Source organism: Rissa tridactyla, chromosome 2, assembly GCF_028500815.1.
Source record: "Rissa tridactyla isolate bRisTri1 chromosome 2, bRisTri1.patW.cur.20221130, whole genome shotgun sequence".
Taxonomy (NCBI): Eukaryota; Metazoa; Chordata; class Aves; order Charadriiformes; family Laridae; genus Rissa; species Rissa tridactyla.
In genome coordinates, this window is record NC_071467.1 from 138,090,040 (window position 1) to 138,110,205 (window position 20,166).

Below are 20,166 nucleotides of genomic sequence, written 5' to 3' on the forward strand. Positions count from 1 at the left end.
ATAATACTCATTACAGAAGATATTCTAGATGTCATCAGCTAGCAATCAGGATATGTGCTTTTGATATATCACTTTCTCTATACAGTCATTAATTGAAGGGAAATCAGGATTATACTTCTGGAAACTGCAAGCTGCAAAGCTCATTATTAAGTTTTTCAACATAACAACCTCTAAAAAAGTAAATCAAAATTTCATAATGATAATACTTTGCATTTGCAGTTTAGCCCAATGTGTGTTTGGCTGTTGGAAGGGTAAAAGTGAAGGCTGTGGTCTAACAACCATTAATGAATCACACGGAGAATCACAGGCAAGACCAGATATTGTAAAAGAATTAATACATGGAGGGTGTTTCTGGTGGATAGAAAGTTGGAAAAATCTCTTTGGACCTGGAGGGGGAACACTCTAACACCCCTATTTCATACACCTTTGCAGGTGAATCCCTTTAAAATAGCTTCTGAGATTAAACATTTCAAATAAAGCATTTTATGCCTTTCTCATTGCACCACCTCCCTGTGACTTAGAAAAAGGATATTCTGGCCCATTCTGTGTCTTACCACCTTAAGTTTAGGGTTTGGTATGAGGAAGACATTTTAGGAAAAATGAGCTTTCAGCAAAGAATAAAGAATGCCATCAATTAAAATGTTAACAATGACATCCAACTGCCATTGCACCGAACTGTTTTACGGGCATAAGCACTGGGTCTGTGGAACAAAAGGAAAAATGAGACACCTTGGTAGAGCTACCATCCCAAATAATTCCATGACAGGGAAAATAACACGTTATTTTTCATCTTTCTCAGTTCCTCAAAAGAATATTGACACCACAGCTAAACACAGTGAACTATAAGGAGAAACGTCTCTAGCATTCTGATAATAAAAGCCCGATTTTCCTCTACCAACTGTACAAAAGCCCCATGCTCTGCATGCAAAATAAATTTTGCACCATGTTCATCCTGTCAGCCTGCTGTTTTCCCGAGCAGATCTGGACCTGCCCAGGCAAATGTCCTCTCTCTCTCTCAAAGGCTGCCTCAGTTTGGTTCCCAGTAAACTACGATGATGAGATTATCTCTTCTTGTTGACCCAATTAGCCACGAACTGGCTCCGAGTACTGAACAGGACTGTTTTGCTTTCTCCTTGAGAACCGGGAAGTTAAATCATCACCATGCAATTTATCAGCTCAATATGTTTCCAGAAGCCCTTCTGCGCTACTTACAAAAACAAAAGTAACAACCACATCTGCTGGGAGAAAATTATGTATTTGTCTGAATTCTTTGGTTCAGTGATTTCTCTCTCCTTGAATTGTGCCTGTCTTTTGTGTCTGAACAAACTTCTATTATGTTGCTATTACCTGTGGCCAGGTAATGATAGCAACATTTTTTTTTGTTTCTACGATTTTTGAAAGTAATAAACAATTATTTTCAAAAATGGCCTGAACAACTGCAGTTTGGTAAACATACATTCCTATTCCGTTCCTCTTGCCTCAACAGCACCAGCATGTCATGGATTCTCTTCCAAGTCTCGAATATCTTCTTTCCAAGCAGCTTGGCCATCCTTCTCAATAGTTTTCTTAAGAACTAGCTAATATAACACTTCCACTTTTAAAGAGATGGATGGAAATCAAATTTACTTTATTATTCAGAAACTGAAGGCAGAAAATGCATCTCCCCATCCAATTACACGGGCTTTATTATTTCTTTTCACACTGCCGTAAGTTCTCAGGAAAACTGTATAGAACCTGAACACATGTAAGAAAGGCTATCTGTGTTGCACTGAACTAGTCTGGCAGCATGTGAAGCACAGCTTTCAGAAATAAAAGTATTCAGTAAGGAGAATGAGATCCTTTCAGGTAAGGCACAACAATAAAAATGCTGCAAGGTGCAAGTGAGAACTTTCACAAAGCTGCTTCTCAGTGTGTTATGAATTCATGGCCAAATGAGCAATAGTTCTGGTAACAAATCCTGGTACCTTGACTTCTTGCTGTACTCAGCAAATAAAACAACCTGAAAAAGCATTATCATTGTTTACTTTTGTAAAAAAAAGCAAGAAATCTATATCTCTGACCTAAACCAACATTTTTATTGAAGAAGCCTTAAAAGGAAAAATGTATTTCAAAAATAATTAAAACTAGTTTCCTATTGTTCCTCATTATTATGTAAATCATAACACCCGGGACTGACTTTGCAAAAAGTCACTTCTTTCTTTTTTCAATGCCTCCCATGATGAAAACCATGTCAATGGCACTTCTCATTGATCTGCAAGCCTCAAGCATAGCACTGATGGACATGACAGTTCATGGACATGTAACCTACACAGTAAGTAATTTGGTACACATCTTTTCTAGTGCTTAAGCCTTCCCCCATTTCATTAAAATATTATTATATTTTCCAACCTACATATGAAAGCTCACATATCTGCATTTTCAAGTTGGACAGAACAAGACATAGCTTTCTAACGGATCACAATATTTAATTATATTATTTAATAAAGTATGGGGGAAAACCACTAAGAGGTACTTCCAGTTTGCTGAAAATACAGAAATTCTTTATCAAGTATAACTAGATCATAAACAAATAAATTCAGAATGCTCAGTAATTACATTTCTCCTGCACAATGCCAATTTTGCTCAACGCTTGCTCCTCAGAACATGATCCTTTCTTGGACCTACAAAACCTGGAAGAGGAAACATGAAACGTGCTGACATTCTACTGTGTTTATTCAGGAAAGACAGCCCTGCTCTGAACTATGTCTCTGTTCATATGACCTACACATTCACACAGTTTAAGATACCATAACAGCACTGGCTCGAATCAATCACAGTTCTGCAAAAAAAATAGTATTTGAATTACTTGTTGACACAAATATATAACAAAACAGATATTCAAGTCCTGGAATGGAACTTGCTTGCTTGTCTTGGCAGCAGACACAAAAGTGCAGCTGGTTAAATTCTGAGTCTTGGACAGTCAGCATGTTTTATTTTTATTTTTTTAAAATTCAGGTCAGCAGAGATCAAAGGTGACAATGACTGTCAGGGGATGAGAAATCAAAGATGCAAGGTGCATCCAACTGCAGCACCTCCCTCAAAGCATTCCGTTCTTTTCTCCCCTCCATCCCATTTGGCATATTTGCTATTTGCATCTACCGCAATAGAAGCAAACATTGTTCTTTTAGTTTTGTCCTTTGCTGTGCAGAAGTATCACTGATACAGTACACTGAAAAATCAATAGCGCATACAGAACAGATGTGGATTTCATTTGTGAGCTATATCGAAGTGACAGATTTCGGAGGAAAATATTTACATTTTATGCTATGCTGATGTTGTGGCTTAATTTGAGGACTTGATTATTTTTACTTTTTGTCATTTAAAAACCAGACCATTAAATACAAGATCAATACACGTACACAAATATGTATTGTGTATGTAAATATGATACAGATATACATATAGAGACATGGATATTCATAGGGAATGCTATGGTAACAAAATACTGTAACCGTTTAACAATCCATGTTACTGTCACCAGAGATGTTGACTCATATGAAATAGAAACTCTACACAGCTTCTGATTTTGAAGAAAATGGAGAACTGATGTATATATATATATTAAAATTATGCATAAAATACTTTGCTAGCAAGCGTGAGAAGTTGCATTTGAAACAAAATGATGGAAAAAGAGTGTCTTACAATGGTATTTATACTAGCCAAGCATCCACTATTTTTTCCGCCATTGTTACTTTAAACCCAAACAAAAGTAAAAAGAATGAAAACAAATCAACGCACGAACCCACAAACCCTTTATGGATGATTTCAAGCTGACAGGTTTGAATACATTATGTTAACTCTGCATCAGTTTTCATATATCATCCTTTACCTTGGTCCAGTTGAAAATTACACAAGTCATAAATTAGCTTTAAATAAGTTTTGAATCAGCCTGGAACTAGTTTTCAAATTAAAGAGCCGTCAGTATATTACATGGTACTGTCATTTTATTACCCCAATCAATTCTGCGTGGCCTGAGGTAGAAAGAAAATGGATGCTGTCTTCATTTGCAAAGGGTTTATCTCTCACGCCAGGCTCTGAAAACATGACTGCAGTAATGAATTGGAAGCCGAAGTTACTAACAAAGACTTTAACAGTAACAAAGTAGAAATATTTGTCCCCTTTTAGCCTTACAAAAAGGGGGGGGGAAAGCCCTTTCTGAAACGTGAAGGCAGCTTCTTAAGGCTGAAGGACTATGGGAAGAAATTAGCACATTTTTATTGAAGTGCTGAAGTGCTTGTAGCCTCCCAGAGTATCATTTTTTGTGCTGAACAGGAAAAATCTTCCTGGACCAGATGGAAGGTGCCTCTAGCCCAGACCGCAGAACATCCCTCCATCAGCTGACCGGCGGCTCCAACCCATCCCCATTCTCCTTACACCCCAGGGGAGTATTTGGACAGTATTCACAGCATCTTAGCCAGAATTTGGTAAAATCTAGTGAAGACGGGTTACCTGGAGTTCTCCACAGTTCACAGGTGGCCAAAGTAAACCCCCAGGAGAAATGCAGGGTTTATCTCAAACTACTTGTACGTGAGATCAATCACTTTTTGCCATTCTTTTTTACCCTGCGTTAGTTAATGAGGTAAGAACATGGGCTTTAAACTTCTGATTACAGTTGTAGAATTTCCCTTCCTCTCTTTATTCTGCCTTTGTCACTCTCCTCATGCGGATTTTATTTAACATCTGACAACCTCCTCTCTTCCTCTGCCCTCTCCAAAGATAGGAAATTTTGGTAATGTAGGGGTTGCAACCCCTAACGTACACGTGCTAACCTCCTGCACTGCCTGTCACAGAAGCAACGCCGTTGTTTTGTCCTTGGCTATTTCTTCTCTCTCTTGAGAAGGCGACGATGACTTCTATGTTTATAGACTGTTAACACAACAGGGTCTCATTCTCACTGACTCTGAAACTACCTTGGTTCAGGTAATAAACCTTAACCTAGCTCTAAAACCTCTCCCTTCTCTTAAAGACAGAAACAAAAGAAAAATCTCTGTTTTCCAAACATAGAAACTTAATTACATTCTTTAGCTTCACAGTCCTTTTGTTTCTTCCAACACACTGCGTAATATGAAGGAACTAATAAATTTACAAGAAGTTTCCAATAAATACCTGTCTGTTTCAATTTATTATCCCTCTATCTTTCAATAAACTACAGCACTGACAAAGCAAGCTTGCATCTTTGAAATCTACCTGCATTTCCAGGTGTCAAAGGGTAAATTCCCACTTTTACAGTTATTTTAAAACAAGGTTGCTACTATTGCTAATATTTTAGTAGAAGTGTTTCAACAAAATATGAAAGGGAACAGGGTCACGCATTTTCTCTGGATACCTCCTTCAAAATAAAAAAAAAAATAATAATGTTTTTCATATTTATTCTTCCAACTTTATCACATGCAAATCGAAACAGCGAACAGGAGAACATTTCACCATTTGAAGGTATTATCATTCACTGACCTCTGGAACCTGAATTATTCTCCCCTTTCTAACACACCTATTTTCTACATTTCCATTACTCAGTGTACTAATCCTACCTCTCTTTGGACTGAATTCTCCACCTCTCAAATCAAACTCTCCTAGATTATTGTATTTCTCTTTTACTTTCTCATCATTCATTATTTCCCAACGTTCAAAAGCCGTTCTTTTAGCTACCCTTTCAATAGCTGCTTTTTCTGACCCCAGAATTCTCTGAACTGTATTCAAAATCAACTCTTAAAACACTGTAATTAATAAAACCTCATTAAAATATCAAACCTGGAATTAAACTTCAATATATAGATTCACCACACTAATCTCATCTCATATGTGTAACGCAAAGGAATACACCTTTCCTGTCACTGTCATGGATAAAAGCCATTGATCACAGGCACGTTGATCAGAGTATGGCTCAAACGACTGGCAAAAATTTCTGCATGAACATGAACATCATCACCAGAAATTTTTAGAATTTCTTCAATAAAGGGAAAAAAGCCAGTATCTACCCTTTTTGTGCTAAATCTCCCATGTCTTGCGTAATTTGGAAATTATCTGGTGCACCCGAGCAACAGATTTTATATGAATATCCTTTTGCAGGATATTAATATACAGGCGAGACTGCTATACTATGCCATTATCACCGCATATAAGAGTAACTCAATACTTTTCGCTTTTTTTGTACACAGCGCTTTCTTTATGTACATTGTTCTGCTATTTTTTATTATGAATTAGGTCACAGGCATATACTATACCCAGAAAGTTATTTTTGTCCTAATTTTATATTGTACGAAATGTTGTAAGTTTTTTTTTTTATGGAGTTCTAAAAGGTCTTTTAAGACAATACACACATAATTTATTACTGTTGGATCAGCATATTTCATCTTGCCTGTGCCCATTTTGTACAGCTCTGATCTCTCCAAACCCTTTTTCCCCTTGTCTAAAAAAAACCCCAAAAAACCCACCAAACTAAAGTTGCAAAACAAATTCTTAAGCCCATCACAAGCATCTTCAGCCACTGTAAGTGTGGTGCTTACCGTGTTGCTGTATGTATGTTGCATACAACCGCAACTGTTGACTTCAACTTATTTACAGAATGATACGGGCACTTTACATGTAACATTTAAAACAAGATTTTCTAAACAACAAATGCACAAAGCCACCTGCTATTACTTGTGGAAGGCAGCGCTGCAGCTACAATTGCTCCATTAGTAAAGCTACATTTGGGTTTGCATTTTTCTGTTTCCTTAAGCCACGTTTTTTTCCTTCAGAAATGATGAGGGGCAGACCACAGCGATCCATTCATATCGTCTCTCTAACAGAGAAGCAGTTCTACTCCATCTGTATTTCTTTTCAAATCACATTTAAATTGCCCCAAACTTTCCACGCTCTTGGACTGCTGAGGCAGTAACAACTTGGGAGGAAGGTACAGCAGCAAACTCAGTTCCACCTCTCAGGGTCAAACCGCACATTCCCACAATTTATGGTCAAAGTAGTTTGCTTCACTCCACTCCAGCAGCTTGGGAGGAAGCACACACAAAATTTGCTCACAATACTTGGCTGCTACTTAACTTGAACTAGAAGATTGAGCACTCGAGAAGATCTCTGCTCCAAAAAGCAGCTGCTTTATTCTCACAAAAATAGAATGTAGCTCAGAAAAGGCTTTCTTTCAAGCACACAATCTTCAGATATTATGCATCAGCATGCGGAGCGTGTCTGTCAGATGTCGGAACAAAGCTTTAAATTGTACCATCTAACTTAATTCTCAAGACAGGGTCAGCACATTCATAGGGTTGGTTTTTTTCTCCCCTTTGAGAAGTCCTTTAAGTAATATTTATTTAGCTTCTTACATCTTCATCAGCGCTGATTCTTGCTTTTCAACTCCTTGAAGTCCAGATTTTCCCAACATAATGCAAAACAGAGTGATATTAAACTGTGTGATCACCAAAAGCATCACAAAATCGTCAAAGGCTACTTATTAAATCAAGACTGGTTTTCATCTGTTCCCACTTCCAGATTTTTTTCCAGTAACAAGATAAAGAAAGGGATTACATAGTACATTATTTTTGCAGTCTAAATTTACTACGCAAGTTTTATAGCTCCCTAAACTTTCCTCATATGGCACCCACTTATCTGCATGTGCTTCATGTGTTTTCTATAATGCTCTGCCCTGCTCTGGGGGAAGGCTCTCTGTGTGCCCTCTGCGTCCTTCTCTCCATTTTTGCTCTGTTTGTTAATTCACCCCATTCTCCCCTATAAGGGTTTCTGTGCCTTTCTCCAAGTGCAGTTTTCTCATTGTTACGAATGTGTGTGTGTGCTCACGTTTCCCCTTCTCCGCCAAGGGCGCTTCTTGCAGTCCCATTATTTTTCCCCCGCCCTGCTTTTCTCTCTCTCCCTCTCTTCCCCTCCCAGTCTCTCTTCTTTAAAAAGTACCATCACTTATTTTTCAACTGACAAAGCAGAAAAATAAAACATTAATTCAAAGCCATAAAAATATTTTTAAAGAATGAATATACCTGTAGAAAAGCTTTCTATAAAAATGCTTCTTATACCCTCCTTTTCGGCCCTCTCTGGCACCTGAATGTGCCAAATTAAATAATCTCTTAGACACCCTTTAAGAAGCTTCAAACAAATGTTACGAACCCTATTTTGTGGGCCCCTGACTTAATTCATTCACGCTAGTCACTAGAGTAATTAAAGAAAACTTCCATATAACTTTATACTACTAAATAGAGGTACATACTCCTGTTAATATAAAGTAGCCAGCTAAAACACAAGGAAATTTTATTCTGTCAAACTGAGCTACGCTGACAATGGGCTGTTTACTAAAAAGGGAAGCAACTGCCCAGTTGACACAGTTTAAGATGTGACATTAATCAGCCATCTTTTGCTGAGCCCACAGGAACTGAAAGGTCACAACTAGTGCTGCTGCTTGTAAGCATCCTCAGAAAGCCTGGAAATTCCTCATTCTTCCCTAATTAAGAACGCTGTAAATGCTATATGGAATAATGAGGCTAAATTCACTCGAAATGTGAACTTTACTGCCTTTCTTTAGGAGGCATGAATATTTTCCCTGTTTTGGGTTATTGTTGGGTTGTGGTTTTGTGGTTTTTTTTAAATTACATCTACGAGACAAAATTCCTTTTTATGTTTCTCATCTGTAGTAGAAAACACACACCAAGTCCCTTACTCTTAAATATAGTTGCTTAATGACATTGTAGAGCAGATTCTTTCAGCTAATAACATATGCATACAGTGCTTATACAAACATACAAATGATAAAATTTAATACCCTAGCCGTATATATCCCTATATTAATTTTTAGGCTTTTGACCTTGAGATGACTGATATGTGAATTCCACAAATTCTCTCATCAAAACAGGAATAACTCTTGTAGTCAATGAAGCTGAAGCACAAATATACCTTTCATACAGCAAACATAAGAGTGGTTTTAATAGTCACTTCATACCAGTAACGACTGTGGTGTGACAGAAACAGTTCTGCAGACCAAAGCTATACATGTTTCAGAGATACGAGCAGTTTGGTCACTGCCCATGATCCGACATAAAACATCCTCGGCTTTTGTGTCCCTTGATGGGAACCTGCTTTGCAGACTCTTGAGACCTCTCCATAATGTGAACCAAAGCATAGCAACTGGTGGCAACTGGGTGATTCCTTTCAAAAATGCATTTCTGATCTTAACCAAAATGCTAGGACAAATACACACTACGGTACCTCAGATCACGGCCTATGAAAGTGAGCATATCGGAATGTAGAACCATTTGAGCTAATCAATAGAAAATGTTCAAAATAACAGGGTATTTTAAACACCAGCTTTATTCAGAATTCAGTAGTGTTACCCTGGACAATCAACAGTTCCTTTCCTCCTCTGGAGAATTCACTGGACTGAAAGTTCTCTGGGGTCTAACAATTCCTCCTCCCCCCTTCTTTTTTTATTTTCCCCCCAATGAAATTAAAAAAAGAAGAGCGAGACAGACACACGCAGTGCCTTACTTTTAGAAAACGGTTTGATCGCTGCCCTAAATTAACTGGTGAATACATTCAACCATCAGAGGGAAGATCTTGGTTCACCTCCATCTTCCTCTTCTTATGAGGGTTCAAAATTGTATTTCCCAAGGGACTGCTTAAGCCTTTATCCTTTAGGCCTTTATGCTTAAGCCTACTATTCTTCAGCTGAAGCTTTGCATGGAAGAATAAGTCACTGGGTAAAATGATTCATTGTGTATTAACCAGGGTACCTGAGAAAGGGTACAAATTGTCTTCTGAATATTTCACTATTTCATATGAAGGATGTTTCAGGCTCTGCCTACACTGTACCCAGAAAGCACATAAACAACAATCAGTCTATATGTCATTCCAGTGAGAGACTTAACAGATTAAGAAACCACATCTCCCATATCTCAAACTTTTTGTATTTTCTCATAGTTACGTTTTAAATATAAGATTCTTGAAGCTATCTCTACATGAACACAGACCTCTTGTAATAGCCTTCAAAAAGTTCCTTACCACCAGCAATTAAAAAAAAAAAAGTATTTATAATATCATTTTGTTCTGAAGTTCCTCTGCCTGCAGCAATACTTTCAAGCTATAACAAGCAGTGAAGATATTAGGCATTAGAAGAAAACAGTAGGACAAACTTCATATTCATTTAATAAACAATATATTTCCAAATATTAATACATAATATGTATCTTTATTTATTGCACAGGCTGGGTTACACATTTAATATTCATTATGTCAATGACTGTATCAATCTGCCGCCGCCCTTCTATTTCCAAAAATAAATACGTGATGTGATTAACCTACTCTAAGTACACTTGTGTGTACCTTCCATAAATACTGAGTTATCTTGCTATTTCCTTTTTTGACACTTTTTTCCTTTGGCTATTTATACCACATCTAAAAGGATACCATCTGCCCTTCTGTCTTCATGAGATTAGTAGCTAGAAGAAATCTTGATATCTACAGATTCCAAGGTTTTCCGTATGTGAAGTCTTTTGGTACTGTCTGACGCAGCTGAAATACACGTAAGACTTTTCAAACATGCCCAAAGGTGTTTCAAACCACTGAACCAGATAATAATTTTCAACCGTTACCAAAGACACATTTACAGAAAAAATCTAAGATAAACTTAATTGCCACCAGAATTTAACAATGCACTATACATTTTAAAGGTTTTGTAAAAAACTTTTCAAAAGCCATCTTAAAATTCCACATAGTATTTGTGCTTTTTCTTGGTAGAGCTGATTGTAATGCTCTTACAGTTATATTCCCACACAAACTATTTGCTGAGCCAATTTTAAGAAGAGGGAACTTTTCTGCTACAGAATGCTAAAATCCAAGTGACGAGACACTCCTTTGCACGGAAAGTGGCTGACGCAGCACAAATCGGCAATGCCCAGCTGTCTTCTGCAAAATGTGATTAAATGTGGCTGGCACTAAGAGAATCTCTATTTGAGAATGGTGACTAAACCTCACTGCCACTATCTAACGCCACGACGAAAAGCAAATCTTGACTCTGCTAAAATTCATTACTTGCTTAGCGCTTCATAAAATGGCACTTTTTAGGTTTCTTCCCCCCCTCTCCTGGTTCACTATGATTAGATTTTGCCCAGGCAGTATTAGTAATTTCTACTGATGAGTGACACGTTACTTAGAGCGACATATATGGCTGTATTTCTTTGAAAGACTTTAAAATACAATCAACCTTGAGACTAAACATGAGCAGGTAATTAGGCAACCACGATAATGTGTTCAGATCTCACCCAGAGAATAACAATTAAAGATCTAATCCCTCTTCCGTTACATAGAATATGATTACAAGTGATGTGCTAAGATAATTTGCAGGGTAATAAAGTCAGACTAGTGAGGAATTAAGATACATAATTCTTTAATTACATACCTTCTAGTTCCATATAAAACATAAGGTAAGAAACATATTTCTAGGTAAAGAAATTTATCTCAGGAATTCGGTAAAAACAGAACACTACTTTGCAAAATTAGAGTGGAATGGGATGCTACCAGACTCCAGATATACCTTTGCATCTCTCAGGATTCCCTTTGCACAGTACACGCCTTTTTGCTCTTTTCCGTTGAGTCTTAATTTCTTCATGAATATTCAAATTAGAAAAGATTACGCACAATGGATATGGTCTTTGATACTGCCCTCCTGGCAGCTTGTATCATCTAAACCAAGAACTTCATCGAGGCTCAAAAGGTTAAAAAATTCAGAAGTCAGGTACAAACTTTTCATTCACGCTTTTTTCAGACGCTTTCAAAATCAACATCTGTTCTACTAATTAAGTAAATAACAATCTAAATTTCCAATCGGGCTGTTAATAGGAAGCAGCAATGGTCAATTACAGTTTATTGGTAAATTTGTTTATGGTTCCACTGTCAGCATGAAGCCCCTAATTATCGATAGTCAAAAGGCTCATTATTTTAGGAACTCTGGAAGTAGGAAGACAACTGGATTGATGAAGTAGATGTGAATGTGTATCAGCGCTGTAAACTATGATGGTTTGGCAGCTACAGTTTGGTGACTTTCACATGCTTATACCTTCCTTTTGTGACTTCACTTAAAACGGACTGCAAAACTGAGAAAACCTGACTTTAAACCCCTATCCCCGTGTCTTTTACATTTCAGCATAGTATCTTCCATATATAAAATTCATTGTCACGATGCTGCTCGACATTGTAAATATCTAGAAATTGATTTTCAAAAGAGAAAAAGAGAAAGCCTCCCGTTCTTTACGGAGTGAGCATTCCCCCTGTCCTTCCTAGACACCCCTCCTCTGCCAGCCTTCTCTCATCCTTTGAGAGTACGCGTAGCTGCACACCAAAGAGGAGGTATAAAATCCTCCTGTTGCGGGGTGCTGCTCAGGGCTGCAAAAGTGCTCTCGTTTTTTTTTATTCTCTCACGCTGCGTTAGCATAAAACCAGGTTTAGCTGCTTTACTTCAAAGACGACGCTAACAGCTTTTTTGGATTTTTCCCAATTGCAGAGAGGTCCCAGCCGAGATTCCTTGCCACTCAGCACAACAGTAGCGGGCGGTGTAGGCTGTAAATTCATTTTGTCATGGCTTAGGAAGTTAAGTTATAATTCAGTAGAAGAGCTATTTCCCAGATAAACCGTAATCGTAAGCAGACTTTGTTAGAAGCATAACCTAAAGAAGGCAAGGAGTAGCAGTGGCATTTCTAACAGCTGCCCATGAAGAGATTTTGCTTCCTTAACTACTACCTTAGAGTAGTTAATAGTTATTCTATCTAACCCACATCTAAACTAGAGGTTTAGACATTTAAATACAAGATGGTGTATATTCAGATTAGGTGCATTAAATGTGTACTCACTATGCCGTGTTTGTGATTTAAATTTCGATTATTTTTATTATTTTTTTTATTTTTAGATTTTTTTTCAAGTCTAGCACTTTATTAATTAGACATGGGTGTGTACTTTAACCAAAGCGATAATTAATGACCGAGCTTGTTCATAATTTCACCCATCTCTGTTTGTTTCTCCTTCAGTAACATATTTTTAGGCGCAAAAAAGCAAAGCTGTCAAGACAACTTATGAAAAGCAGGACTACCTCAGTAATAATGTGATTTGTGAGATGCTCACAAAGCCTCTTAAAAAATAATTGGCTTCCTTTTAAAGGTAGTATAAGGTGTGTGTGTCTGATGACATCAGAATGAATCACTCTTCAGTCGTATTTGAAACATTTTTTGCTCCTACTTTTGTCACAAGATATTCAGCATTATGGAAGGCATTAAATGGTACTACTGCTCTCCCATTAAGAAAAAGAACTTGTAACTGTGCAAAGTTTCAGCTTTGGAAAAAATTCTGCATTGTTGGGTTGGTTATGAAAGAGAGTGAATGAAGTTAAGCAGTGAGTAATTTCTTCAGTCTCCTGGCTAAGAAAAACTATGGGGAAGAAGAAAATGTATCTTGGCAACTGAACTATTTTGGGGCCAAGTACCACGAAAATGTGGCTATTCTGAAAAAAAAAACCAAACTTACTTAAAACTGCTGTGCATTGTTTAAGTCTTAATTTTCTGAGAATATACCACTGGGAAAACAGACTCTTATCAGGCTTATTATAAATGCTGGGTTTTGACAACATTTAATGCAAGAAAAAATTATGTACTTCACTTTGCACTCCTAATTGGTACTTGATTTTTTTAAACATTTCAGTTAATACTCTTTGATCTATCCCAGCGTTATCCTTCAAAATCAGAAATCTGGTTTTGCATTTGGAAAAACAATACCTCATTAAGAAAAAGATCCCTGTATTCCTGTTTCTTTAAACTCGTGGCTGGTATTAGATGTACTACAATCTGTGTAACCGGCCCAAAAGAGACTTGTTCAGACAGGGTTATGGGAAAGACAATGTTGTACTGTATTTTCCATTTTCACTATACTTTTTTGATACAGTTAAGCTGCACCTAAGAAGAAGAACAAGCACTAGAAGTCCATGATGAGGATCTGGCAGTCAGTTCATGGGGTACTGGAAATGTCAGAATTGATTTTGATGTGGAAAAGAATTAAGGTATTTAAAATAAGCATCTATTCCAGAAATATTTTACAGTGCTTAACGTTTTTTTTCATTAAAGCCTAAGCTTCCCACCTACACTACGGGAATCTTCTTCTGCCAACTAAGAGTATCTGATCATTTGGATTAATTCAGGGATTTAATACCAACTAACTTTATGCTGAGCTTATCCGCTATTCATAAATCAAGTCCCATCTTAAGTTAATTTCAAGGCTGATTATTTTTGGAACATTTTATGGTATAAATTATTCATTACATAGATGTATTATACCTGTTTGCCAGAAAATAACAGAGACTGTGCCAACTCATATTTAAAATATGATACCTGGGGAGCAAATATTAAAATACAATTGGCAATATTTCAGCCAACTGATAAGGATTACCGTACACTGCAATTTCACTCTTTTTTTTTTTTTTCTTTTTTTTTTTACTATCTTGATAGTGAAATTCATTTCCGTGTCAAAGTTTGGCATTACTGAATTCTTAAAACAGGGCATAAGTGGTGTTAGGATTTGCGTTAAATCTTCACAGCCTTACAGATTTGGATAATTTTCTCTTGTTTAATTTTAAGAAAATCATTCCACTGCCAATGTTCGACTGCTCCTCATGAACCTAAGAAGACAACAATGATTTCAGAATAACCACAGGTTTCCTAGTTGATGTAAATATATAAAAATCTTTTTTTCCATGTCACACAAGAAACCAAAGTCATAATCTGATTTATGTTGCATTATTCAACTCTCTTTAAGCAACTTTGAAACATATGAAAACACAGGAATGTTTAACTCCTCTATTGTCCTTGATGACCATGTAAAAAAATACATCATCATACCCGCATCTGGTAAAAGTGAAAGCATATTCTACCTTTGCAGATGCGGTCACTGAATTACACCATACAATTTGTTATTCTGTAAACCGCTTTGAAATACTGCTAACTGAAGGCTGAAAAATGTTGCATAAAAATTGAACTTTTTTCCATTCTATTATGTTCTGCTCGTATCAGCAAGCAGATTTATTATCAGTATTCTTTTATCATTTTTCAGCTGCGATGCCATTTGCCGTGGTGGCAGTGCGTTTGCTTGTATGTTGTGTCCTCAAAAGAGGGTGCTCTGATGCAACAGTCTCTCTGATGTAAGCTGACTAAATTAGGGTCAAAATTTCTTTACCATTGCCGTCACCCTTTGTCAGAATATGCAACTGAAACAAGTTTGAATTAATACAAAAGACCTTGAAGGATTTTTTTGGTTTAATTTTGGACGATGTATTTTAAATGTAACTACTTCAACTCACATTCTATTAAATGATAAAATATATCATATATAAAACATATTTAAGACACGATTAAGCATGCATATATACTACCACCATGTGCCAACCTTATATATTATATTCAAATAGGGTTTCCTTGTATACACAAAATGTTACAGATACATTGAAAATATGTTGTTCCAAACGCTTAGTGAATGCCCAGATAAAGTCTGTCCATGCAACGCCGATTCAATCAACTTCTGTGTGTACTCAAGCAAGGAGAATCCCACCTAAACTATAACCCTTGCTAATCTAAAGTAACTGTCTCGGCTCCCTCCTGCACTCACTGGACAGGAAAAGGCAGCTCCAGAAAACAATTCACCCAAATCTAAGGAAAATGTCTAAAATAAGGGAGCAGTGTTGACATTTCGCAATACAGAAGCCAAGATGCAGGGAGAGTAAGAATTAAAATTGCTATTAAATTAGTTACTCAATTTGCAATGGTCCAGACCACATCATTATGGAGACTGAGGGCTTTCAAAACATAGCTTACACTATCACCCACTGCAGCTCTGAGAATTCAGCATTATCCACGTTGGACCAAGGGATCCAAGCTGGGGAACAGTAAACAAGGAGAAAAAAAAATTACGAAATATTTGAAAATTTTAATTTGTCTAGCATGCACAGAAGCTCTGAAATGAGACAAAGATAAAATACAATTTTCTGGTCACTACTCAACTACTCCAAACTTAAGGTCAAGCTTCCTTCTTTTTCCTGTTCCTGAAATCATCACTTCAGTTTTCATGTCTTGCAGAACCTACAGGTAGTATATTCTTCTAACGCTCAACCCACATTAATCCCTTTCAATGACTCCTGACAGCTAAATCAGAGAAGGCAGGGGTCCTATAGAAAAAAAAAAAATATATAAACATCACAGCATGAAGTAATTAAAGGCTGTAAATTCATATATAGCCACAAAAGGACTTTAAGCGCTGCATGCCACCTTAATTTTGGCATTTCCTAAATTTCGAGAGCTTGTCATCAGGATTTTTTAGTTCTGCGAGAAAATGCTCCCTGAGTTTGAAGAAAAGGAATAATGAAAAAGATTAAATTCCATAAACCATAATGAGATTGTCACCTGCACAACTCACGAGTAGATCAGAAACTTCTACGCCCCCCACAGGCCTTCTTAACCACCCGCTTTATATCTTACAAAATTCCACAGACTATAGGAATTAAATCTAATTGCCCTTTTTTTTCTTTTCTTCTGACCAAATTAAGAGATGTGAAATAAATCTTACTTTTTAACAATTATTTTTAATTTAAAAATATTCTTCCCAACATTATATCCAGTATTTTAATATGGCAGTGTCCAATTACATTTGCGTGTTCACTATGTGAAAGTGAGATATACCCAAATAAATGCTACTACTTGGCTAATGAGTAAAATAATCCATGATTGCTTTCCAACACAAAAGGTATACAAAAAAAGTATTACTTGCCAGGGTTGGCATGTCACGTATTTGTAGTTCCAGCAAATATTTCCTGAGGGGCTTAGATGAGAATTCTATGCATATATACTGACAATTTATTTCCACGGAAAAAATGCAATACAGTAAAAAGATGAAATAAAAGCAAACTAAACAGAAGTCAAGAGACAAGGCAGCTGATCTTGCAGCACTCAAATAACGACCTGACACGTACACTCTGCAGCATTTTGCAAAATAGATTGTACGCAAAGATGAGCAGATAGAAACCTAACTAGCGCGGTCATTGTAACCACCATGATATATGGTTAAACTCTTTGCTGCCTTGGTCCTTTGCGAAATTTTTAAATTGCAGGCGATACTTTAAACGGTACTTTTTAAATGGAAGGCAACAGAAAGGAGCCCACATCCAGTAATAAGGAGGTTTCATACACACATAATGACCAAATGGTCAGGCCACATTTATTCCTAATGAATATTACCACATCGTAATATTGAATGATTTTATTTATATTTTGTTTTGTTTTTATTAAATTCAACTGTAATAAGATTCTGTATTCATTCTGAATATCACTATTTGAAACTATCAGCAAATTTATGATTTAGCATGCTGTTTGGCAATCCTGAAAGCGCACCGTAATCCTTTCGCAGGGTAGATGGATAACATTATAGAAATGGAGAGCTTATAGGTTTACTTCAGCTTTCATGTGATGTAACAAAATCTACAATGTTTTTGAGATGAGAGAGCTTGTCAGACCTTAGTAGCAAGCATCACCCATTCCATAAAAGTGACAGCGAGTATTACCAGCAGAGAAGCTGTTGCCCTCATGCCCTACAGCAAAGTCACTGTCTGTCTATTATTTGACAGGCAGGGTAATATGGGAATATGTTACGCTGGTGGAAAAAACTGACACTATTGCTGGAGAGTCCTGTGACTAGTATGAGCAAAATGGAAGTAGCCTGTCCAACATTTGTGATAGATAACAATTTAAAGCATATGTTTACTACCACTAAATTACATCTCCTGTACTGCTGACACCTGCAAGTGCTTAGCAAAATCTGAAAATAAAATCACATTATTCGTTGTCAGCAGTATGCAACTTTTCCTGAACGTCTAAAATTGAAATTCATAATTAGAAATAAAAACTAACTGAACCATTACATGCCACGCACTATAATCTCTTTCGTCAATGAAAGAGTGTAATTTACCTATCAATTGTTTTCAAGGCCCAAGACTGCTACAGAAGATATTGTTGGGGAATTTTAAAATGTGTACTATAACAGTGATTTAAATTGGATCAAAACAGATGAACAAAGTTGAAAGAATAAAAATTAAACAATAGCCTTCTTAGCCGAAGCTAGAAATTCAATCCTATTTTGCCCTATAATCCATACACGAAACTTCACTGTGACACACCAAGAATTGGATTTAGTGAGGGGCTGAGAGACTGAAATTGCTGGTAGCTGAGGCTTGCAATTCATCCACAGGTCAGGCAGAGTGCAGCAAACAATGCAACTTTCTCTACGGTTTTCCTCTTCTGAGCTCTAAGTACACATTTGAGAGACTAGCCCCTCTAGTAACGGGTGGAAAAAGCCTTTATCATATTGGCTCCTCCTGGCTGTGAAAAGCTGGGCAAAATCGCGATATATAATACACAATCCCAAAGCCACAGAGAATATTGAATTTGAGAGTGATTAAGTACATAAACTAAGCCCTAAACCTTTAAATAACATGTACGCAGTAAGGAAGGTCTGTAAGGAGTTTAACTCAACACGATGTTTGAATTTGTTATGCAGTATAGAATATAACAAAAAAAAAGCTACATCATTAAAAAAAACTTTTTAAAGCATAGAGAGCAATATAGTTTTTCAGAGAAATTTCTCTGCACACCCCTGTGGAAAAGCTACGAGAAAGTGACTAAACGAAACCACAAGGAGTCCCCATAAGACAATTTTTCACTATCTTTCATATTCATTACATTTTCACTTGTATACAATTCAAATTGCCTGTGCTTGAAAGTGCAAAAGACTTTATTTAAATTTACACATTAAAAGCCTCTATGAATGAAAAGGAAAATTAGACCCAATAACAAGCATTTTTTTTAAATTTGCAATGATCACTAAGATAACTCAATATATATCATTATTCTAATGATAAACTTTGTTTACTCTTCAGAATATTGTATTTTTCAACACGCACCTTAAAACTAACACACGGCCTGCGCTAAGTGAAGTCAATCATACTTAATTTACATGAAAAAGTATTTTAAAAATTTCATCTGGTACATAGTGTGCTAACCTCCCGGAAAACACATTTAGAAATTACAAACCCGTTTTTGTTTACTCAGAAGAAGCCAAGAAAACAAGAGAGGGAAGATTTTAACTAACGTTATCAAGAACCCCTTTTAAGTTTAAGCAGGTGACAGAAATTCAATAACAACTTTAATTCACTCTTGGAAAGTCAACTGCGTGTAAGTGGTATTCAAGAAAGATTGCTTGATGTCCAAACTGCAGTGGACAGCTAATTTCCGATGTCTGTCTTCATATCTCCTTGCGGAAGAACAATTTGATTAACCCCCCAGGTGAAACTGAATACCATATTTTTCCAGTTGGAAAGGGACACCAGCAAGCCAAAAAATTCTCTCTCTCTCTGAACATTTTGTATATTCTATTCTTAAGAGTAACATCATGAAAGAGCTTAAGTATCCCAATACGCTAACAACATCTCTGCGTAGCTCTGTCCCTGTGTATTCAAATACTGAGTCGCTTCCTTACAAGTTAAAAAATTCTGTGAAATACAAAGGAAGTGGCAGAATAGCCTGTAAAATTTTAAAGGCTTTTAGAATGCTCTGTTATTTTAACACTGAGGTATCAGGCGCATTTATAAATCCAGTTTTGAAAATCAATTGGAAAGTGTCTGTTCAGAGAATATGGTGATGACATAAAAGAATGCCAGTGCTAAAGAAGCTTCTGTGCAGACAAAGAATCAAAATCTTTATTTTTTGAAAGGTTGGTACTACAGAAGCACGCTATTACTATCAATATTATTAGAGAGTTAATCCATGTGAAAAATTAAGTTCTAGTTCTAAAATGTTATATTTGATCAAGACATACCAATCAATATAAAGTATTAACAACCTTAATGTGATTTTCCAGTGGAAAAAACAGGTTTAGTAATTCAAATCATCTTCATTTATTTAGAAAGACATGTATTTTCTATCTCCGTCCTTAGAGGTTTATATTCTGTACTATTCCTGAAATACTTTCACTTGTCAACTTGTTCCTAATCCTGATACAGTGCCCATACTCACTCCTTTCTCAGAGAGAACATAATGTGAAGAGAAAGCATTTAACTGG

At 36.5% G+C, this 20,166-nt stretch overlaps 1 protein-coding gene across 3 annotated transcripts in view; it reads right to left on the minus strand.

Moving 5' to 3' along the window:
* The window catches only part of PHF14 (PHD finger protein 14), a 168,114-nt gene that overhangs the window by 36,025 nt on the left and 111,923 nt on the right, over positions 1 to 20,166 (minus strand). The gene's annotated exons all lie outside the window — the stretch shown is intronic.